This window comes from Bos grunniens, chromosome 3, assembly GCF_055505025.1.
Source record: "Bos grunniens cultivar Pamir isolate PY7600 chromosome 3, Bosgru_T2T1.0, whole genome shotgun sequence".
Taxonomy (NCBI): Eukaryota; Metazoa; Chordata; class Mammalia; order Artiodactyla; family Bovidae; genus Bos; species Bos grunniens.
Window position 1 is genome coordinate 97596477 of NC_141167.1, and position 24442 is coordinate 97620918.

At 43.2% G+C, this 24442-nt stretch overlaps 1 long non-coding RNA gene across 1 annotated transcript; it reads left to right on the forward strand.

Annotated features, from left to right (window-relative positions):
- The first annotated feature begins 277 nt into the window (after window positions 1-277).
- LOC147376190 (uncharacterized) lies at window positions 278-14197 on the forward strand. The gene is made up of 2 exons (XR_015160836.1): window positions 278-323; window positions 14013-14197. It is a non-coding gene; the product is annotated as an uncharacterized LOC147376190 (long non-coding RNA).
- The last annotated feature ends 10245 nt before the right edge of the window (window positions 14198-24442 follow it).

Genomic DNA, 24442 nt, shown 5'->3' on the forward strand with positions numbered 1-24442 from the left:
TGGAATTTCCCGGGCAAGAATACTGGAGTGGTTTGCCATTTCCTTCTCTGGAGATCTTCCCAACCCAGGGATCAAACCCATGTCTCTTGCACTGCAGGGGGATTCTTTACTGCTGAGCCACTAGGGAAGCCCCACAGTCCATGAATACTAGACCCAAATTACTTTCAGATTTGCACTTTACAAATAGTTGTAGTCTGTGACTTAGCTTTTCATTCTCTTAACAGGATCTTTTAAATTTTTTAAATTAAATCTAATTTATCTATTTATTCTTTTATAGATTGCTCTTTTGGTAATATATCTGAGAAATCTTTACCCAACTCAAGGTAACAAAGGTTTTCTCTTATGGTTTTATAGTTTTAGAATTTACATTTAGGTCCATGATCTATTTTGAGTTAAATTTTTATATGGTAAAAGAGATGGATAATGGCTCATTTTTTGCATATCAATATCCAATTGATCTACTGTGTAAAAAACTATTTTTCACCATTGTCTGCCATTGTACCTCAGTTGAAATCACTTATCCATTTGTGTATACATCTGTTTCAAGGCTCTCTTTTTTACTCCATGAATCTGTTTCTCTTCATGTCAATAGCACATTGTCTGGATTACTGCGATGGTTACTTTTACATGCCAATTTGGGTATATACCAAGTTATATAAGCAAGCCCTAATTTAGATGTTACTGTGAAGACTTTTTGTTTGTTTGTTTGTTTTTTATATTTTTGTGTCTGTGAAGATATTTTGTAGATGTGGTTAACATCTACAATCAGCTGACTTTAAGTAAAGGAGATTACCCTTAATCATGTGGGTGGATCTCATCCAATCATTTGAAAGGCCTAAAGAGCAAAAACAGGTTTCCTGAATAAGAAATTCTACCTCAAAACCTAATAGTAACTCTTGCCCAAATTGCCAGCCTGCCCTATAAATTTCATTCTTGCAGGCCCCTCAGTTATGTGAGCTAATTCCTTAACATACACACACACACACACACACACACACACATGTCACTCAGTCAAGTTTGACTTTTTGCAGCCCCATGGACTTTAGCCCACCACTCACCTCCATCCATGGAATTCTCCAGGCAAAAATACTGGAGTGGGTTGCCATTTCAGGGGATATTCCTGACCCAGGGGTAGAACATGGATCTCCTGCATTCCAGACAGATTCTTTATTGTCTGAGCCACTAGTGAAGCCTGGTGTTTCTTGACTTCCTACTTTTGCATTCCAGTCCCCTATAATGAAATGACATCTTTTTTGGGTGTTTTTTCTAAAAGGTCTTGTAGGTCTTCATAGAACCGTTCAACTTCAGCTTCTTCAGTGTTACTGGTTGGGCCATAGGCTTGGATTACCATGATATTGAATGGTTTGCCTTCGAAATGAACAGAGATCATTCTGTCATTTTTGAGATTGCATCCAAGTACTGCATTTCGGACTCTTTTGTTGACCATGATGGCTAATCCATTTCTTCTAAGAGATTCCTGCCCACAGTAGTAGTTATAAGGGTCATCTGAGTTAAATATACCCATTCCAGTCCATTTTAGTTTGCTGATTCCTAGAATGTCAACGTTCACTCTTGCCATCTCCTGTTTGACCACTTCCAATTTGCCTTGATTCATGGACCTGACATTCCAGGTTCCTATGCAATATTGCTCTTTACAGCATCGGACCTGGCTTCTATCACCAGTCACATCCACAGCTGGGTATTGTTTTTGTTTTGGCTCCATCCCTTCATTCTTTCTGGAGTTATTTCTCCACTGATCTCCAGTAGCATATTGGGCACCTACCGACTCTGGAGTTCCTCTTTCAGTATCCTATCATTTTGCCTTTTCATACCATTCATGGGGTTCTCAAGGCAAGGATATTGAAGTGGTTTGCCATTCCTTTCTTCAGTGGACCACATTCTATCGGGGCAAAGGCTAATAGAGTTTTTCCAAGAGAATGTACTGGTCATAGCAAAACCCTCTTCCAACAACACAAGAGAAGACTCTACACATGGACATCACCAGATGGTCAACACCAAAATCAGATTGATTATATTCTTTGCAGCCAGAGATGGAGAAGCTCTATACAATCAGCAAAAACAAGACTGGGAGCTGACTGTGGCTCAGATCATGAACTCCTTATTGCCAAATTCAGACTGAAATTGAAGAAAGTAGGGAAAACCACTAGACCATTCAGGTATGACCTAAATCAGATCCCTTATGATTATACAGTGGAAATGAGAAATAGATTTAAGGGACTAGATCTGATAGATAGAGTGCCTGATGAACTATGGACGGAGGTTTGTGACATTGTACAGGAGACAGGGATCAAGACCATCCCCATGGAAAAGAAATGCAAAAAAGCAAAATGGCTGTCTGGGGAGGCCTTACAAATAGCTGTGAAGAGAAGAGAAGTTAAAAGCAAAGGAGGAAAGGAAAGATAAAAGCATCTGAATGCAGAGTTCCAAAGAATAGCAAGGAGAGATAAGAAAGCCTTCCTCAGTGGTCAATGCAAATAAAGAGAGGAAAACATCAGAATGGGAAAGACTAGAGATCTCTTCAAGAAAATCAGAGATACCAAAGGAACATTTCATGCAAAGATGGGCTCGATAAAGGACAGAAATGGTAGGGACATAACAGAAGCAGAAGATATTAAGAAGAGGTGGCAAGAATACACAGAAGAACTGTACAAAAAAGATCTTCACGACCCAGATAACCATGATTGTGTGATTACTTACCTAGAGCCAGACATCCTGGAAAGTGAAGTCAAGTGAGCCTTAGAAAGCATCATTATGAACAAAGCTAGTGGAGATGATGGAATTCCAGTTGAGCTATTTCAAATCCTGAAAAATTATGCTGTGCAAGTGCTGCACTCAATATGCCAGCAAATTTGGAAAACTCAGCAGTGGCCACAGGACTGGAAAAGGTCAGTTTTCATTCCAATCCCAAAGAAAGGCAATGCCAAAGAATGCTCAAACTACCACACAATTGCACTCATCTCACAGGCTAGTAAAGTACTGCTCAAAATTCTCCAAGTGAGGTTTCAGCAATACGTGAACCGTGAACTTCCAGATGTTCAAGCTGGTTTTAGAAAGGGCAGAGGAACCAGAGATCAAATTGCCAACACCTGCTGGATCATCGAAAAAGCAAGAGAGTTCCAGAAAAACATCTATTTCTGCTTTATTGCTATTGCTATTGCTAAGTCACTTCAGTCGTGTCCGACTCTGTGTGACCCCATAGACGGCAGCCCACCAGGCACCCCTGTCCCTGGGATTCTCCAGGCAAGAACACTGGAGTGGGTTGCCATTTCCTTCTCCAATGCATGAAAGTGAAAAGTGAAAGTGAAGTCGCTCAGTCATGTCTGACCCTCAGCGACCCCATGGACTGCAGCCTTCCAGGCTCCTCTGTCCATGGGATTTTCCAGGCAAGAGTACTGGAGTGGGGTGCCATTGCCTTCTCCAATTTCTGCTTTATAGACTATGCCAAAGCCTTTGACTATGTGGATCACAATAAACTGTGGAAAATTCTGAAAGAGATGGGAATACCAGACCACCTGACCTGCCTCTTGAGAAACCTGTATGCAGGTCAGGAAGCAACAGTTAGAACTGGACATGGAACAACAGACTGGTTCCAGATAGGAAAAGGAGTACGTCAAGGCTGTATATTGTCACCCTGCTTATTTAACTTATATGCAGAGTACATCATGAGAAACACTGGGCTGGAAGAAGCACAAGCTGGAATCAAGATTGCCAGGAGAAATATCAATAACCTCAGGTATGCAGGTGACACCACCCTTTGGCAGAAAGTGAAGAAGAACTAAAAAACCTCTTGATGAAAGTGAAAGAGAAGAGTGAAAAAGTTGGCTTAAAGCTCAACATTCAGAAAATGAAAATCATGGCATCTGGTCCCATCACTTCATGGCAAATAGATGGGGAAACAGTGGAAACAGTGTCTGACTTTATTTTTTGGGCTCCAAAATCACTGCAGATGGTGACTGCAGCCATGAAATTAAAAGACACTTACTCCTTGGAAGGAAAGTTATGACCAACCTAGATAGCACATTCAAAAGCAGACACATTACTTTTCCAATGAAGGTCTGTCTAGTCAAGGCTACGGTTTTTCCAGTGGTCATGTATGGATGTGAGAGTTGGACTGTGAAGAAAGCTGGGCGTTGAAGAATTGATGCTTTTGAACTGTGGTGTTGGAGGAGACTCTTGAGAGTCCCTTGGACTCCAAGGAGGACCAACCAGTCCATCCTAAAGGAGATCAGTCCTGAGTGTTCATTGGAAGGACTGATGTTGAAGCTGAAACTCCAGTACTTTGGCCACCTCATGGGAAGAGTTGACTCATTGGAAAAGACCCTGATGCTGGGAGGGATTGGGGGCAGGAGGAGAAGGGGATGACAGAGGATGAGATGGCTGGATGGCATCACCGACTCGATGTATGTAAGTCTGAGTGAACTCCGGGAGTTGGTGATGGACAGGGAGGCCCAGCGTGCTGTGATTCATGGGGTCACAAAGAGTCGGACATAACTGAGTGACTGAACTGAACTGAACTGATATGTATACACACACGCATATCAGTCAGGGTTCTCTCTTATATAAATCTATCCATTAATATCTATGTGTATCTATCTGTCTCTGCCTATTGGCTTTGTTTCCCTAGAGAACCCTGACACGATTTCTATAGCTTTACAGTAAATCTTCCAATCAAATGATTTTAATTCTCCAACTTTGACCTTCTCTTTCAAAATCTTAGTTTGTTCATACAGTAAAGCAAAGAAAGAAAAAGTTTGATATTCTGCTTAGTGTTCAAGAAGGCTGTACAGAAAGATAGGGTCTAAGTTGGACCATGAAGTTTTTACAAATAAACCTAGTAGGATGGGTGCTATTCCATTTCAAGAGAAGGAAACTGTTAGAACAAACCCTCAGAAGAATAATTTTCCCGAAATACTCTGGAAATTGGAGTTGTCCAGTATGGCTAGAGAATAAAGGACATAAAGAAAGAGCAGCATGTTAGAAAACATAACTGGGGTTAGTACCCTTTCATTTGCAAATGAAGAAATGAATTGAAACTGACTTCTGGTTTCTCTACAGAAAGGAATTTGTTAATACAAAGTACTGAACAATTCAAAGGTTTACAGCTTCAGGCATGGCTGGTTCCAGAAAGCTCATTCATTCTCTTCCCCACTCCCTGCCCATTGTCAGCCCTGCTTCTTACTATGTGGTTTCATTTACAACCAGGGCTTCTCCATTAGGTGTACCCTGACAGCTACAGGCTTATGTTACTTGTATAACTTGCCATCTTTGTAGAAAGAAATCTTCTTATTTTCACATTAGTTTCAGTGAAACCAAAATTATCCCAGAAATGAGTCTCATTGGACTAAGTGACGTCACATATGTACACCAGAACCAGAAACTGTGTTCTAGCATACACTGACTTGCTAGACCTCGGTCATGTGAGCATCATTGAAGTGGGGGAAATGGAGGTGGAGGGCAGAGATGGAGATCGATGAAATCACCGCAACCTTCTCAACTTCCTCTCTCAGGGACAAGTTTTGCAACTCTGTTTGCATTTGTTTTTTCATTTTATCCTTAACACCTTCTGTTGACTGCTGTTTTCTACATTGCTCCTTTCCTTTACAGAAAAAGTGCCTAAACTCCTGTTTCTTTCACCAGAAGTGTCAGTGTCATATGTGCTGATTCCACCACGGTGTGTTGTCCCTGGGTGTTATTCAGTTCTCTCCAGTTTATTGCTGTCACCACTGGAGTTTGCAACAGTTTTCAATCTGGCTCCTTTGTGAATCTCATTAATATGCAGTTATCACCTCTCTCGAGATCATTATCAGACATTAACCAAAACCAAACCTAATAATGAAGTCTGAAGAGTCTGTGGCAATAACACTTTCACAGGAAACTAGGGAACTTGACAGAGGAGGAATTTGAGTGAAAACATGGAAAGGGCCTCCTTTCCCAGCACTCGGAGTTTTCATCAATCCCAAAGGGAGACCTTGAGAGGAAAATGAAAGAACCACCGTGTAAGGACAGAGAGAGAGAGAAATATATCCAGCACCTGTTCCTGGAAATTCAGGGTAAAAATTCTAGCCCTGAGTAGATGCAAGGTTCAGAGGTCTGAGGTTACAAACAATGGTTTAAGTGGGAACTCAGTGAGCAAGGCTAAATGGAGGAGCAGTTGACAAAAACATTTAGCTGTTCTTCTCCACATTCTGAAATATTCACTCTTTGGTCTTAGAAGTGTTGTCAAACTGCTTTTTTCTGGGCTGGTGGTTCAGTTTTAGCCTGAGTGTCAGAGTATGATATCCTTACCATTGCTGAAAAATATAAGCTTCTTCTGTTGACCTACAGTTGGAATTGTTTTATGACTTGGAGCTCATCCTGTTCTATTCACTGTTGATCTTGACTGATCTTCATAATCATCAAATCCATTGATTCACAAGTATTATCCTCGCTCAGCTGGACTACTGCACCAGCTTCCTAGCTAACTGGCCTCCTTATGTCCATCCTGTGCTCCACTCCCCATTATGAAGACACCCAACCCCTTCTCCTTACTGTAGTCAGCGGGAACCTCTCTAAAACACAAATAGATACCAAACAGTAAGGCAAACATTATCAGCACTGCCCTGCTTTGTGTATATGGTAAGAAAGTAAAAACCACTGAATGGATTAACACTATGAGCCTTTGCATGTAGCTTGGCCACGTGCCTATTTCTGTCCAATGAGTTGCAGGGGGGAATCAAGTAAGTTAGTTCTAGGCTGGAGCATTTATGACCCAGGGTGGGGGCTTCCCACATTTAGGGTGTGGTGACAGCCTCCATCAGCTGGTTTTCTGTGGGACTGCAATGAGCAGAGCTTTCCTGCCAATCTGCATTGAACGGATAGGAGTAACCACAACCTTGTTTCAAACCACTAAATTTCTAGGGTTGTTGTTTACCAAAGCATAGCCTATTCTGACTGATAAAGATGTCAGAGCAGGAAGAAAGATGATATTGTAACAACAAAGAAACCCCAATGTGACCCCCAAAATAAATGACATTGGCTAATAGGCCAGGTGGTGGGTGGTAAGAAAACTGATATTGGAGGCTGGAAAGTTGATGATCCATGTTATAGATAAAGCATTTGATAAAACTGTCACCACCAGTCATTTTGGAGGCATATCATGCATCTAATTAACATACAGATCTATGAGAAGAGTTTGGGAAGCAAAATATTGTAGTGTGCACTGGTCTTAGTTGGTTATATGTAGCAAGGTGCGATTAGAAGGAGATGCAATCAGAAAGAATTTGTTTATTTACAAGCAGGAATGAAAGCAAATAGAGAAGATTTAAAAATTCAGAAACTAGAAGAGTTGCAAAGTCAACTGCTTCTCAGTTCTAAACTATAAAAAATAGGAATAAGAAAGGCTGTGAGCAACAAAGGCTAACTAAAATTCAGCCCTGGGGGGAGGATCAAATTGAGGGTATACCATTGTACAGAGTGTTAAAACCTCTGAACGAAGTAACGTGTCTTGAAGATCCAGTGAAGGGTGGGATATCCAGTAAATAAAAATAAAGATGTGACACTTGAATTAAGAGAGAGAAAGAAAGCAAAGGAGGTGAGAAATAGCAAATATGGAAGCCACGTTTCAGAAAGGACTGAGGGTGTGGTTAGCAGCATATTAAGCTAACTGAAATCCAATATATGAGGACTTTCATTTTTTTGTATTGAAGTATAGCTGATTTACAAGGTTGTGTTAATTACTTCTGTATAGCAAAGGGATACATCCCTGGTGGCTCAGACGGAAAACAATCTGCCTGCAATGCAGGGGACTCAGGTTTGATCCCTGGATTGGGAAGAGCCCCTGGAGAAGGAAATGGCAACCCACTTCAGTATTCTTGCCTGGGTAATCCCATGGACAGAGGAGCCTGGCCAACTATATAGTCCAAGGGGCCACAAAGCATCGGACATGACTGAAGCAACTGTACAACAAATATATATACATATATATACACACACACACACACACACATATGTATTCTTTAAAATCTATTCTTTTCCATTATGGTTTATCATAGGATATTGAATATAGTTCTCTATGCTGTATAGAAGGACCTAATTGTTTATCCATTCTGTAGATAAAAGCTTACATCTGCTAACCCCAACCTCCCACTCCATCCCTCCCACAACACCTCCGCTCTGGTTCATGAGTGTTTGAGAGTCATACACCAAGGAATCATAGGCTTTGACTAAAAAGATGGTGACTGTTATGACCTGAGCTTCTAATCATCTAGGGAAGGAAGTAGACTGGCATAAATTCTCAGTGCCCTAGGAAATCATATTCCCTAATGCTTATTTTAGAGGTTGTCAGTGGGATGAAAGAACAGGAAGAACATCCCATAGGGTGGATAAAGCAGTGAAAGAGAAGAACGGATGAGGGAGCTCTTTCAACCTGATGAATCAGAGATTAATTAAAGTACATTTCCACTCCAAGCAGGGGGCCTCAAGAAGTTAACCCAGTAGGGTTCAGAACTTTAGCAGGCCAGTGTTTGCTCCATGTCTTCATTCTTCCTCTTTACTGAATAGGTGTGCTTATTGTGGTTACTATGTGGAGTTACCATCCCCACTGTGAATTGGGAAGTGGGAACAGACCACTTGGATTTTTGGTTCATAGCTCTTGAGATAAAAAGATGCCACATCCAGACCTGATATACAAATTACAACCCAAGTTATCATGAGGAAGGAATGTCTATGCTTCATTCAGATATCCTAAACTTTAATACCTGACTTCGGATATTTAAGATCATGGCATCTGGTCCCATCACTTCATGGGAAATAGATGGGGAAATGGTGGAAACAGTGTCAGACTTTATTTTTGGGGGGCTCCAAAATCACTGTAGATGGTGATTGCAGCCATTAAATTAAAAGACACTTACTCCTTGGAAGGAAAGTTATGACCAACCTAGATAGCATATTCAAAAGCAGAGATTTACTTTGCCAACAAAGGTCCATCTAGTCAAGGCTATGGTGTTTCCAGTGGTCATGTATGGATGTGAGAGTTGGACTGTAAAGAAAGCTAAGCACCGAAGAATGGATGCTTTTAAACTGTGGTGTTGGAGACTCTTGAGAGTCCCTTGGACTGCAAGGAGATCCAACTGGTCCATTCTAAAGAAGATCAGTCCTGGGTGTTCATTGGAAGGACTGATGCTAAAGCTGAAACTCCAATACTTTGGCCACCTCATGGAAAAGACTCTGATGCTGGGAGGGATTGGGGGCAGGAGGAGAAGGGGACGACAGAGGATGAGATGACTGGATGGCATCACTGACTTGATGGACGTGAGTCTGAGTGAACTCCAGGAGTTGGTGATGGACAGGGAGGCCTGGTGTGCTGTGATTCATGGGGTCGCAAAGAGTCGGAAACGACTGAGCAACTGAACTGAACTGAACTGAACTGGGATATTTAAGTTGTCTCAACTGAACTGAACTGAACTGACCTGGGATATTTAAGTTGTCTCAACTGAACTGAACTGAACTGACCTGGGATATTTAAGTTGTCTCAACTGAACTAAACTGAACTGGGATATTTAAGTTGTCTCCTTGGGGAGGGGATGAGCATGTTCCACATGTCTTAAGAACACAGCACTAAATTTTGGAGATTGAAGCTAGGCAATAGCAGATATTTCTACTATTGGCCAATATTCAGCTCACCTCTCCTATGAAGAACATAGATAAGTGTACTTGCTCACACTCTTGAAGCTAGATGGGGCCATATGATCCACTCTGGTCAATGAATTGTGACCAAAAGAGAGGTGAGCTAGGGTGTTTAAATGACAGTACAAGACTCTCTGACTCAGTTTCTAGCCAACTGAGATGACTCTGGATGACTTTGAGACATCTTACTCCATGTAGAAGGAGGCTGCTAAACCTGGGTCCCTGAGTGACTGGAAAGAGCAGAGGTTTTCTGCCAACCTGATCTAGACAGGCAGTGAAAAATACACTTTTGTTTCAAGCCACTGAAGTTTTACAGCTGCTTATTCTGCAACATAGCCTTTCATGTTCTGAGGGATACACTTACTTTTTGCAAAAGCAGAAAAAAGAGGTAGAGCTAAGATGTAAATTCACTTCTCTCTGGTTCCGAGGTCAAGGATTGGCCACCACCGCCCTGTCAGCCAATCCTTGAATTAGGGCTGATGAGTAAAATTCAGCACAGCTTCCAAAAACAGCTTCCAAAAACCTACCTCATAGTTTAGTGGTTAAGAATCCACCTGCCAATGCAAAGGACAAGGATTCAATCCCTGGCCAGGAACATTGCACAGCCATGGGGCAACTAAACCCATGCACCATAATTACCAGAGCCCGTGTGCTGCAACTGCTGAAGCCCACATGCCCTAGAGCGCATTCTCTGCAACAGGAGAAATCACCACCATGAGACGCCCATGCGCTGCAACTAGAGAAAGCCTGTGCACATCAGTGAAGACCCAGTGCAACCAAAAGTAAAAATAAATAAAATGACAAAGGTTTAAAAAACATAATGGAAATGGGGGAGAACAGAGAGGGATCCTAATATGATTGCTCAAAGAACTGGGGGATGAAATTATAACATGTTACCCGGATTAGCTTATGTTCCTCATGTGAAGAAGATGAAAGTTAGAGATACTTAGAAATTCACTCAGGGAATTGTATGAGAATTAGCTATGGAAGTAAGCATTAATTTACTATGTTCTACTCAGAAGATTCTGCAGCAAACACTGAATGACAGGTGGCTGTGTGTGTGTGTAGGGAGGGATAAGATGAGGTTGGGGATAAGGGGCCTGGATGATAATTGGGATGGAAGGAATTGATAATAGTTTGACTAGGTAAATATCGCATTTACTTTTACACAGAAATTGTTAAAAGGATCATAACAGTTGAAGTTCAAGCTAGGAATTTTAGCTATTATACAGTAATCAAGAAATACATTTAGGTATTTACAGAATTTGGGTAGAGGTTTCCCTGGTGGCCCAGTCAATAAGGAAACCACGTGCAATACAGGAGACTCGGGTTTGATCTTGGGTCAGGAAGATCTCCTGGAGAAGGGAATGGCAACCTGTTCCAATATTCTTGCCTGGGAAAATCCCATGGACAGAGGAGTCTGGCGGACATTTATATTTTCCATAAAAAGTATGTGTTTCATTCTTACTTTGTTTACTTAATGTCATCTGTTTTAATAAACTTTTTTTCCCACCACTATAACAATGGAACTACATAATTATAAATCTCTGTATAGGTTGAGAGAAACGTTGTAGCCTAGAATTCCAGAGGTTGATAAATCTCGATGGACCATGTTGTTACTTTACTGACATCTGGTGGCCATGTAGCTTAATTGCAGGAATATTTTTTAGCGTCACAAGTAAAATGTGAAGATTGACCTTCACATCATGGAGTAATATTTGCAAGTAATATCTGTAGTAATATTGGCCTTTTAATTTTCTCAGTCTTCTATTTATTACTCACTTTTTCATATTTAATATCATTTTCTGGACCCCATCTTTCTCGTTTTCCCTTTTTCTCAGACACATTTATTTGTGGTTTATTTATTTATTTATATCCAAGGTACCCAGTACATTTCTGAAGGGAAAAGTCAGAGAAAACACTGAGCCTGCCAGAGTCCTGTATCCAGGATTTCAGAGTTTCCCAAACTCGTGTAGTAAGAGATCTACCAGAACGTCCATTCATTCATTTATCTAACATCTACACAGGTCCCACTGTGTCCAAGATTGATGTCAGGTGCTGAGAATTTTGAAACAGAAACTGCAGTACTTGCCTTCATGAACTTTACTACCTTAAAGGATATAAAATTAATAATTTCTGTATAGTAAGGACATAATAGGTCACTCTGGAGCATTCCAAATGCTCAAATCCTACAGATTTCAGAATCACTTTCAGCTGAGAATGAAGCTCTTAGGAACAACCTGTGTGTGTGTGTGTTTTATAGAGGAACCCATTCTGTACTTACCTGTTTTATCTTAATTTTAGGTATATTCAGTATAGGGATTGTTGTGTTGTGTGTTAGTCGCTCAGTCACGTCTGACTCTTTGTGATTCCGTGGACTGTAGCCCACCATGCTCCTCAGTCTATGGAATTCTCCAGACAAGAATATTGGAGTGGGTTGCTATTCCCTTCTCCAGGGAATCTTCCTGGCCCAGGGAACAAACCAAGGTCTCCTGCATTAGAGGCAAATTCTTTACCATCTGAGCCACCAGGAAAATCCTGATATAGTGATTTAAAAATAATATATGTAAAGTGTTTAGGTCATTGCCTGAAAATCAGGAAGCACTTGAAATGTTAGCTAATGACATTCCTCCACTTGTGTATTCCACTAGACTCTCTATGGCCAGGCACCATAATGACAGTTGGGGATGCTTAAATTAAAAGACAGCTCCTGGCTTTAAGGAGTTTATGAGACTAGCAGAGGGAATAAATATGAAATGAAATAAATAATTTCAATGCATGTGATCATTGTCGGATTAGCAGATAGAAGTAGGAGAGGGAGAATTAAGTTATTCTGGGGAACCATGCATAGCTAACCTTTGAACTGAACTACCAAATATAAACTAGATTTTCCCAGGATACCAAGAAGAAGGACATTCTATTAGAGGGTTCATTATGAGCAAAACCATGAGGTGCAAGAGCACATGACCTATTCAGTAGTTCAGGATTACGCAAGTATAAAGTGCTAGGAAAGAGAAGTTGGGATGAGACTAGAAAGGTAATGAGATCCATCAGGAAAGGCCTTGTAGGATTTACCAAAGAAATTAGAATTTTTATGGTAGACCAGGAGTGGCTCAGACTGGTGGCCTGGGGGCTTCGTGGCTAAGAGATGTTGTGTTTGGTTTGTACAGGGTTTTGAAAGACCACATACCTAGACAGGTCACAGTGCCAACACCTGAGTGCATATTGTTTTACTAATGGTCCATACCCTGAGTCCATGTTGAAAGCCCAGTTCTACCTGATGGATGACAGAAAACCGCTGGAGAGTTTTGAGCAGGGGCACAGCATGATTATCTTTGTGTCTCCCTAATGGTAATGTGGCCCATGAGATAGGAGAACTAAGACTTAGTGATGAAGACAAGTAAGAGACAGTTAGAATAGTCCAGATGTGAGAGCCTGAAAGGGGCAGCAGCAAAGGGCATGCACATAAGATTAATTTAAGAAAGAGAAGAATTAATTTATTCTTTCTAATAAGAAAGAGAAGAACAGGACCCAGTAAGCAATTGCTTATGGGTTTGTTTTGTTTGGTTGGTTGGTGTTTTAGTAGTGAGTGGGGGTAGTGAACAAGAGGAAGGAGTCTAGAATGACTCCAGGTGTTTAGCTTGGGCGGTTGAGTAGGTGGTGGATGGAGGTACCATTCCTAGAGAGAGTCCCACAGGATATGAGGGCAGGTCAGGGAGCGAGGTCAAGTGTTAGGTCTGGACAGGTAACATTTAAGGAGTATTGTGGACATTCTGGCAAGGATGGTAGTTGGGATGGATTACAGACCAGTAACAAGTTATGGAGGTGAAATAGGATGTGGAAAGGTTCTCAGGAACCAAAGGTATATCTATCTCTTATGACTCACAGAGGAGAGATCCTCAAGCTTAAAGTCAGAATAAGAATCCACTAGTTCTCCCATTGCTGATCCAAAGAGTTCTAAAAAGAACAATAGTGATAAGAATAGTAACAGTAATACAGTGAAAGTGTTAGTCATTCAGTCATGTCCAACTCTTTGCAACCCCATGGACTATAGCCCACCAGGCTCCTCTGTCCATGGGATTTTCCAGGCAAGAATATTGGGGTGGGTTGCCATTCCCTTCTCCAGGGTGTCTTCCCGACTCAGGGATCGAACCCAGGTCTCTTGCATTGCAGGCAAATTCGTAAACATCTGAGCCACCAGGGAAGCTCAGCAGTAATATAGTAGTTGTCTTTAATGAAATTCTAGTTATGTGTGAAGGCCTCAATTGTTTCATATATTCCTCATAACAACCATATATAATAGTGTGCTTATTTTCTCCATTTCACAGATGTGAAAACTGAGATGTAGAGAAGTTAAGTAGCTGGCCCAGATCACACAGTGAGTGAAGGGGTGGAGCTGGAACCTGTCTTCATGCTGGCTACCATTCATGATTCCGACAACTTAAGCAAGCAATGAAATAGAAGGATACCAGGGAGGCTGGTTTCTTTCAATAAATGTCTACCCTTTCTGCCAGTCTGCACAGTGCCTGAAGTTTAATTTTAGAAATGTATTTCTTAGGGTCTAACTGGTTCATGAAGAAAATTTTCTCAAATCTTTTTATTCAGGTTGAAAAACCTCTGAGAGTTGAAGACCCGGTCTGAATTTACAAAGGTGCTCAGTCTGATTGCACATTAGAATCACCCCAGGTTCGGGGATTGATCTCTGAAAACACCCACAACACACAGATACCATATATATGTGTGTGTATATATACATGGCATCTAGTCCCATCACTTCATGGCAAATAAATGGGGAAACAATGGAAACAGTGACAAACTTTATTTTGAGTGGGCTCCAAAATCACTGCAGATGGTCACTGCAGCCAAGAAATAAAAAGACGCTTGCTCCTTGGAAGAAAAGCTATGACCAGCCTAGACAGCATATTAAAAAGCAGAGACATTACTTTGCCAATAAAGGTCCATCTAGTTAAAGCTGTGGTTTTTCCAGTAGTCATGTATGGATGTTAAGAGTTGGACTATAAAGAAAGCTGAGCACTGAAGAATTGATGCTTTTGAACTGTGGTGTTGGAAAAGACTCTTGAGAGCCCTTTGGACTTACAAGGAGATCAAATCAGTCAATCCTAAAGGAAATCAGTCTTGGATATTCATTGGAAGGGCTGATGTTGAAGATGAAACTCCAATACTTTGGCCATCTGATGCAAAGGACTGACTCATTTGAAAAGACCCTGATGCTGGGAAAGACTGAAGGCAGAAGGAGAAGGGGATGACAGAGGATAAGCTGGTTGGATGGCATCACCGACTTGATGGACATGAGTTGAAGCAAGCTCTGGGAGTTGTTGATGGACAGGGAAGTCTGGTGTGCTGCAGTCTATGGGGTCACAAAGAGCCAGACACAACTGAGCAACTAAACTGACTGATATATATATACACCACATATATACATGTGTTTTTAAATAGTGATTCAGATTTGCAACAGGGGTTAAAAACCAATGAAAATTCAGTAAGATGTAAATTCTTGTTGTTCAGTTGCTCAGTCGTGTCCCTCCCGTGAGTCTTTCTGAGAGTCAGGAGTCTCAGGATCCAGAGTGATGCAGAGACTGTGGGGAGTAGGACTTCTGAGATCTGTGGGCTGGAAGACTAGGTTAACCAGACTTATTTTTTTTTCATAGTTTTGAGGGAAAGGAAACACATACCACTTGCTGTTAGAGTTATGTGAGCAGAGGATGCCTCCGCATCCCCAGAGAGCTAAATGGAACCATATTGGGCCCTCCCCATGCCACTCAGCAGAGATGCTTTTCAGGGGAGTGAAATGTTTTATTGAAGAAACTCCAAGGAGGGAGGAAAGAAGCTCGAGAGAGGGGGAGCCTGACAGGTCAGCAGATGGAAACAGCCCCTTTCATACATGTGGCTAAAAGCTGGAAGTCCATCCCTCGGAAGGCATAGCGGCAGTCCACGGGTCCAGGACGCCTTTCATCTGCCTCTTTTCAGCTTTGGGCCAATAGGAACTGAGAAATTCACAGCCATCCTGTGAGAAATAGAAATGGAGGCTCAATTTTAGGCTCTATTCAGCTGATAGCAAGTGGGACAGAGCCCCTGGAGTCTGCAAACTTGGGCCTTCTATTTAATTTTGCCACTTCTGTAAAATAAGGATAGAAGAAATCTTTTTTCCTGAGTGGTTGTGAAGATTGAAGGAAATTATATATGGGAACTGTCTGGCATGTAACAGGTACTCAACAAATGTTTCTTCCATGCTCCTTTCTCCCAGGAGTGCTCAACAACTGTGTGGTCAAAATATCATGGACTAGTCATTTATTCCCCAGGTCAATTTTCTCAAGAGAAAAAAATGAAAAAGGAAGTAATGAGACCCTCTTCTCCCGAGATGATAGGAAACCACAAATGTGAGCTCCCAATTAAATCAAAGGATTGTTAGTTAGCAATAATATTTGCTAACTAATATTATAGTTATAATAGCAAAGATTATATAATACAATATTGGCTCCTCTACACTTCCCAACCCCTGCAGTTGGTGGGACCATTAGGCCAACTCTAGCAGTGATATGTGAGCAGATATGATGCATGTCAATTCCAGCTCAGGGGGTAAAAGGCCTTGTATGGCTCTTTAGCCTCTCTCTTCTCTTGCCAAGGTGACTGAGGAGGACTCAAGTGCTAAATGCTGAAGTCACAAGATGATGCAACCTCGTCAATTTGGGTCCCTGGGTGACAAAGTGGAACACAGCCCCTGAATAGCACTTAAATTTGACATGTAGTATAAATGAGAAATAAACTTTTGTTTTGGTCTTAAGTCACTGAGATCTGGAAATTGTTACTGTGACATAACCTGTTCTAGCCTGATTTCCTAGTCTCACACCTAGCCTAATGTCAACACCCCACAGTTAATAAATTATTTTTTAACAAATCAAATAAGTATCTCTAACCCGGACTGCCTCCCAGGGTTTCATATTTATTCTTTCCAGTCTGCTGCTGGGCAAATCCATTTCTCTGAATTGACCTCTCTTCTGGCACTCTAAACCTCTGCTGGTAGCACCCTAGTTTTCCAGTCACTAAATCAAGAAATATAGGTATCAACCAAGACATCTCCAGTGCCAGCCATTCCACTTCAATCCAATCATGAAATGCCTCTAAAAATATCTCCTAAATATCTCTTCCGTCTCTTCATCAGCTCTAGGGTGAGTTCCTTAGTTATGGAGCTCATAGTCTCTTGTCAGAACTTTGAACACTCTCTATCTCTTGCCATGTCCTCAACCCATCAAATCCAGCTTCCCTACTCGAGCCAGAATGAATAGCTACATCATAAACCTAACTCTGCTTAAGACCATTGATGGCCCTCTGTCATTTACAGGATGGAGCCCAAGCTTCTTGGCTTGTCTGAGAAACTTCCTGGCACAAACGAGCTGGATCTTACTGCACTTTCAGCCTCACACCTGTCTCTTGCACACGGTCTTTGCATGGTAAAGATTACTTGTAGCTTCACCCACTGTGTGTGGCTTCCTGCCTCCTCCCCCAACTCTGCCTGGCTGGATCCTATGAATTCCCAAAGATTCACCCAGACAACCCCTCTACCAACTCTTGTCTGCCCCTCCTTATGTGTTTCCACACACTCAGGCTAGATTTTCATCTCAGTGGTAGTGGCTCCTTTATAGTCCACAGATGTGAAGATGAATGTGCTCTACCTTATGGGAAAGATAGACCCAAAGATCTTTCTTTGACTCCTTCAGGACACATTTCATTTAGACATCACTGGGTTCTAGATCTCTGTCTCGTAGAGTCTCAGAATAATATATCTGAGGAGTGTTCAGTACATAGATGTCCTTCTCTCCAGCCTACCTTTCTTTCGAGTTTCCTTTCCTTTTTTTCTTCCCTCTTTCCATCCCTTCTTTGTTCCTTTTTGGCTAAGGGGTCAGAAAGACTGGGTTCAAACCCAAGCTCCATCACTTATTAGCTGTGTGACCCTAGAAAAAGCCTCATACCTTCTCTGAGCCTTATTTTCCTCATTTGGAAAATGAAGATAGTCATATTCCCCATAGAGATATTCGTCTCACTGGATTCTCTTAAGAATTAAATATATGTAGACGGGGGAGCCTGGTGACCTGCCGTCTATGGGGTCGCACAGAGTCGGACACGACTGAAGTGACTTAGCAGCAGCAGCAGCAGATAAAAAACAGATTCCCAAGAGGCTCAAGTGGCAAAGAATCCTATTGGCAGTACAAGAGATGCAGGTTCGATTCCCAGGTTGGGAAGATCCCCTGGAGGAGGAAATGGCAACCCACTCCACTGTTCTTGCCTGGGAAATCCCATGGACAGAGGAGTCTGGTGGGCTACAGTCCATGGGGTCGCAAAGAGTCAGACACACCTGAGCATGAGCACAAACAGAGATACAAAATATTTAGAATAATGCCTGATATAAAGTAAGCTCTCAAATTAATATTTGCTAGTATTATTACTAACTTTCTTTGACTTGTTCAATGAACAAATAATAATCAACATTTAATAGTCATTCCTAACCTACGTTAAGCCCACTGGTATTTTGGACTTGGGCCCAAACCCCCCATTCACTTGCCTGAATCCCTTGGTCTAGATACTGCAAACAACATTCCAAACCAGAGTTTCAGTCCTTTGACTTAAGACTTGTTCCCCCTTAAAGCACAAATACCACATAAAGTCTTATCAATCACTTATAATGCCCTTATTGAAGTAGTCCTTAGACAACCGCAGCTGGAAATAATAATAACTCATATTTGTATGGCACTTTACAATTTACAAAGCAATCTCACATACTCTTGTTCTTTTGATCCTCAGAAGAGTGCTGTGGAACAGGAGACGCAGGAGTGCTTAGGACTATTTCCATTTTAGAGAGGAGAATACTGAGACTATCTGAGTCTGGGGGTCCAGGTTCCCACAGCTGGATGTGTGGGATAATATGAAATATTGTACAAAAGAAAGTGACCTTAAGGAAGCTTCATTTTCACAGAGGAAGCAAGGAAAATGGAGAGTCATACTAAGGGAGGCTGGAAGGCATAGAGACTAATAAGACAGACCTTAAGATCACTGGCCCCTTTTTCTTTTTTTCCCACATGCTTTCCTTTTATTATTTTTTCAATTTTAATTTTATTTTTCTTGGCTGAACACCATGCATGGCATGAAGGATTTTAGTTCCCTGACCAGGGATCAAATCCATGACCCATGCAGAACAAGAAGAAGAGGACATTATTTAGTACATGAATTCAGACAGTCCGTGTTCTGGCTTCAAATTCTAGCTACATGGTCTTGGGCAAATCACTTACTCTTTTAATCCATTTTCTTTATATGTAAAATGAAAATAGTAAAACCTACATGAGAGGCTCCTTTTAGAATTAAATAGATGCCCATGCAGTGCCTAGAACCTGATAATAAGGTACTATTATCATTATTTTTTCATACTAATAGTAGTGCCTTACCTTCAGAAATCAGTTTAGTGTTTTCACATCCTTTAAAAAAAAATGTATATATCCTCACCAAAGCTATGTGACGTATAGAAAGTACAGGGTGAGTTTGATTATTCCTATAATACTGATTTCTTTAAAAACATTGACCAAGAGGGTGAGGGTGGGATGATATGGGAGACTGGCACTGAAACAAGTAAAATATCATATGTGAAACGAATCGCCAGTCCAGGTTTGATGCATGATACAGGGTGCTTGGGGCTTGTGCACTGGGATGACCCAGAGGGATGGGATGGGGAGGAAGGTGGGAGGGAGGTTCAGGATGGGGAACACATGTACACTCATGGCGGATTCAAGTCCATGTATGGCAAAACCAATACAATATTGTAAAGTAAAATAAATTAATTAATTAATTAAATAAAAACATTGACCAGTTTGGCCAAAGTCACAGTGAGAATAATTGGTTACTGCCTGAAGCAGGACTCCTAAACTGACACAACATTAGGACTAGAGGGGAGATGGGATCAACCAGTGATCCTCAATGAAAAGCATTTGGAAACATGAGGACATTTTGATTGTCCCAATACCAGGAGGTCCAGCTGGCATCTAATGCCTGGCCCAGAGTGCTAAATATTCCCTAAGTGCAGGATAGGCCTGGACCCAGATGCCAACAGCTCCCCATTGAAAAACACTGGTATTCCAGCCTCGATTTGCAGTTGAAAAATCTGAGACCAAGAATGGTTAGATTACAGGTTCTCCTTGGCTTTCCCATGGGATAAGAGCAAAAACTGCTTTTACCCCTCTGCCTGGTGAATGTGGTCCCTGAACACGTTGGTGTGACTGTGGGAGGAAAAGGGCCACTGGATTCCACCAGCCTGTGGTGCACAGTTGACCGTGTCTCCAAGAGCAGTTCCTGTTAACCCCCCAGACATAGGTCGCCCACCCAGAATTGGGTGATGCCCCTAGCCCAGATGTGATGAGGGCATAGAAGGAGCCTTCCAAATGCTTCCCAAGTAAGGAAGCATTTATCAAACCTAGTCAGACTTCCCAGGCCTAAGGCTCTGAAATCCTAAAGGTAGAGAGAGCTGAGAACTGGGGATCCCAGGGCCTGAGCAGAACTCCTGGCTGGCTGGGAGTAGTCAGCAGCTCCACCCCTGCCTGCTCTTGCTTGAGCAGCACGAGGTGTGCAACTTCCAGCTAGAAGAGGCCTTTAAGTGTTTGTAGTCCAAACCCAAAATCTTACAGGTAAAGAAAATAATAAAAAGGCAGCTATCATCTTTTATGATTCTACTGCATGTGGTCACAGACTAAGCAGTTGGCACGTACAGCCATTCCCTTCTCCAGGAGATCTTCCGGACCAGAGGGAGGGATCCAACCCTGATCTCCGGCATTACAGGTGGATTCTTTACCGTCTGAGCCACCAGGAAAGCCCATCAGTAAGTCTAGCCCATCACTCAAATCCCAAAGAAAATTAAAGTCTTTAGTCCTTCAGTCATGTTGGACTCTTTGTAACCCCATGGACTATAGCCCACCAGGCTCCTCTGTCCAGGGGGATTTTTCAGGCAAGAATACTGGAGTGGGTTGCCATTCCCTTCTCTAGGGAATCTTCCTGACCCAGGGATTGAATGTAGGTCTCCTGCATTGGCAGGCAAATTCTTAACGGTCTGAACCACTAGGGAATCCCAAAGGCAAAGGTGGGATTTGAATCAAGGTCTCTCAGATTCCGCAGCCACTTTATGGTATTTGAAAGAAGGCTGTATATTGTCACCCTGCTTATTTAACTTATATGCAGAAGCACAAGCTGGAATCAAGATTGCTGGGAGAAATATCAATAACCTCAGATATGCAGATGACACCACCCTTATGGCAGAAGTGAAGAGAAACTCAAAAGCCTCTTGAGGAAAGTGAAAGAGGAGAGTGAAAAAGTTGGCTTAAAGCTCAACATTCAGAAAACTAAGCTCATGGCATCTGGTCCCATCACTTCATGGGAAATAGATGGGGAAACAGTGGAAGCAGTGTCAGACTTTATTTTGGGGGGCTCCAAAATCACTGCAGATGGTGACTGCAGCCATGAAATTAAAAGACGCTTACTCCTTGGAAGGAAATTTATGACCAACCTAGATAGCATATTCAATAGCAGAGACATTACTTTGCCAACAAAGGTCCGTCTAGTCAAGGCTATGGTTTTTCCTGTGGTCATGTATGGGTGTGAGAGTTGGACTGTGAAGAAGGCTGAGCGCTGAAGAATTGATGCTTTTGAACTGTGGTGTTGGAGAAGACTCTTGAGAGTCCCTTGGACTGCAAAGAGATCCAACCAGTCCATTCTGAAGGAGATCAGCCTTGGGTGTTCTTTGGAAAGATTGATGCTAAAGCTGAAATTCCAGGACTTTGGCCACCTCATGGGAAGAGTTGACTCATTGGAAAAGACTCTGATGCTGGGAGGGATTGGGGGCAGGAGGAGAAGGGGACGACAGAGGATGAGATGGCTGGATGGCATCACTGACTTGATGGATATGAGTCTGAGTGAACTCCGGGAGTTGATGATGGACAGGGAGGCCTGGCGTGCTGCGATTCATGGGGTCGCAAAGAGTCGGACGCGACTGAGCGACTGAACTGAAACACAGGAAACGGAGTTTCCCGAGCAGAAGGGTTGGGGGGACCTGACGCCCCAACTTCTCACTCCGGTTTCAGTGTGTTTTCGGCCAAGCTGAGCTGAGTCCGGCTACGGATGTCAAGACAGGACAGTTGGGCGTGAGACGCCTCCCTGCCTCCCCCGGCCTTGGGGGATGTTGCCCAGAACTTTCCCCCACGGCTTCCATCCCTCCCAGCCGTAGCTGCACTGAGGACGTGACGGGAATATTAACCCCCCGCCCCGCCCCAACGGGCAGGGGGAAACCGACCTCCCCTCCCCCAAACCGGAGCCGCGGAACTTCAAAGCCAAGGGCGGCGCGTACGGAGGGGAGGAGGTGTAAATCTCCGCTTCCCTCGGAGCTGTGAACATTCGCGGCCCCGCCCGCTCCCGCCAGGTGTCCGCGCCGGCTGGCCCCGCCCCCGCCGCCCCCGGCCCCGCCCCGCCCGCCGGCGGCTTTCAAGTGAATCGAGGCCGAGAAGATGACAAGCCTCCTGACTGATAGATACGCGGAGACCTCGCTGGTGATTTATTGGCTTTCTGCACCTGACGAGAACCACTAGGCCTATCTGAGGAGGGAAATATATGGGCTCTTCTGACTCCAAGTGGCAGCCGCAGGCCGAGCATGTGATCTCAAGCTGGGCAGGGAGAGAGGAGCTGTGCACCGGCCTGTGTTTTGTAAGCGGGCCCGGGTCATAAAAATGTCAGCACGCGATATATTTCTCGCGGGGAATCCTCTCTGGGCTCTTGCCAGTGCCTTCTGTCCCGTGGCTGGCAGCCTGAGCCGGGTGAGGGTGTCGTCAGCCGCCTTAGCCCAGGCTTTATTCCGCCGGGTGCCCAGCGATCCTGAGGACCGGGCGGTCCCTTTGCAGCACACCCCACCGTCCGCTTCTCCCAGTTCGAGGGTGGGATGGGGTCTCGCGGCGGCCCCTGGTCGCACTGGTCCTCACACCGGTCTGAAATCTCTCACCATTACGTCTGGCGCTGGAGACTTAAGACCTCAGAGCTGCGTGGGCGTTCTGGCCCTATGACAATATTAGATAAAGAAACCAAGTGACGAATTCCCCTGGATCTGCTCCCTCATCTGTAAAATGGGAATGATGAAAACACACGCTGAGCATGGTGGGTCAATGATTTATTTAGGAGGTCAAGTTTCCAACCCAGCTCTGACGGATGATATTACTAGGAAGACGCCTGGAAAGGGGGCAAGAAGGACAGTGTGAGTGAAACGACCACAGAAAGTGAAGTTGCGACTGGGAACCCAGGGTATGGATTTGACTGTCACCCAATCACGCGTCTCCCCATTTGCCACAGTGTTCTATTAGTGTGTGTAGCAGGGCTTCTCTTAAGGCAGAGATAAAATCTACTTTCTCATTTCGGAAAGTAAAGACTCTAGGTCATCTAGGGGATTTAGTTTTTCTAGGGGGGAAAAAAATCTGAAGGTCTTCCTTGGTTATGTAAACCTGGAGGCCCACCATATTCTGGCCTTGAGAGATAAGAGAACTTCCTGTTACTATGGTGGAGCTGCAAGTCCTTCCACCTACTGGCATGCCAATCCAATCTCTGAAGTGGAGTGGTATCCACTTGTAAAAGGAGCTTGAGAACCTTCTGGGAGAGAAGCACTGGGGTGCCCCCAACTAAAGTCCAGGGACAGAGAGACACACTTGGGCTGCAGAAATAACTTAAGGAAAAGGGAAGCCTGCTCGATACAATAGCCAAAAGAATTACAGAGGAGGTCTGGTGCTGACATGGCATGGTGTGGCTGATGCTAGAAGCTCCTCCAGAATCAACTGTTTGTCACAGCACAGAAAAGAACCTTGGATTTTACTGTTCACAGAGCAGGTGGGAGGGGCTGGAAAAACAAAAGATATTAAACTTCATTTGGACCCCAAGTTGGTGAAAAACTTTTTATGATTTTGATGAATTCCAGTATTTTTTTTAAATATTAATTTATTTCACTGCATCAAGCCTTAGCTGTGGTATCCAGGGTCTTTGATCTTTGCTATGGCATGCCAAATCTTAGGTGTGGTATGTGGGATCTAGTTCCCTGAGCAGGGATCAAACCTAGGCCCTCTGCATTGAGAGCATGGGGTCTTAGCCACTGGACCACCAATGGCTGAACCACCAATGGCTACATTATTGGCAGGAAGTCCTGGCAATGCTTTTATCACTAATTGTTGCGTCTTCAGTTAGGAAACAGGTTTCATGAATACTCAGTCCACAATACTCAAGGAATACTTGTCTCTGCTTCTTTCCTAGAACTCCATTTTGCCCTCAATTATAGAAAAGGAATAACTCTAAATTGTGTTTGGAACAACTTCTTTGAATGTCTCAGTTGACAGCATGCTTTGTTCTTGTCGCTCATCTTCTCTCTCTTTTTAATCTCCTGTCTTGGTCTCGGGACAAGTACTTTATGGGTAAATGTTCTGCTGAATGACTTCACATAGGTATTTGATGAAGAGAGGAAGTGACTGAAGCAGATGAAGCCACAACAGTGAAAGTTCTAAAATGAAATACGTTTGCACCAGATCAGTCCACAGCCCTCCCCGAATGACCCACTGGGGTGAATCTACCATCCCTCCCCACACCCAACCTCACTACCTATCCACTCACAAGCAGGGACCAGCACCATCCCCCAGTGCCCCCTCTTGTGGAGAGTAGAGAAGAGGCCCTTCTCCAGAGGGCCCAG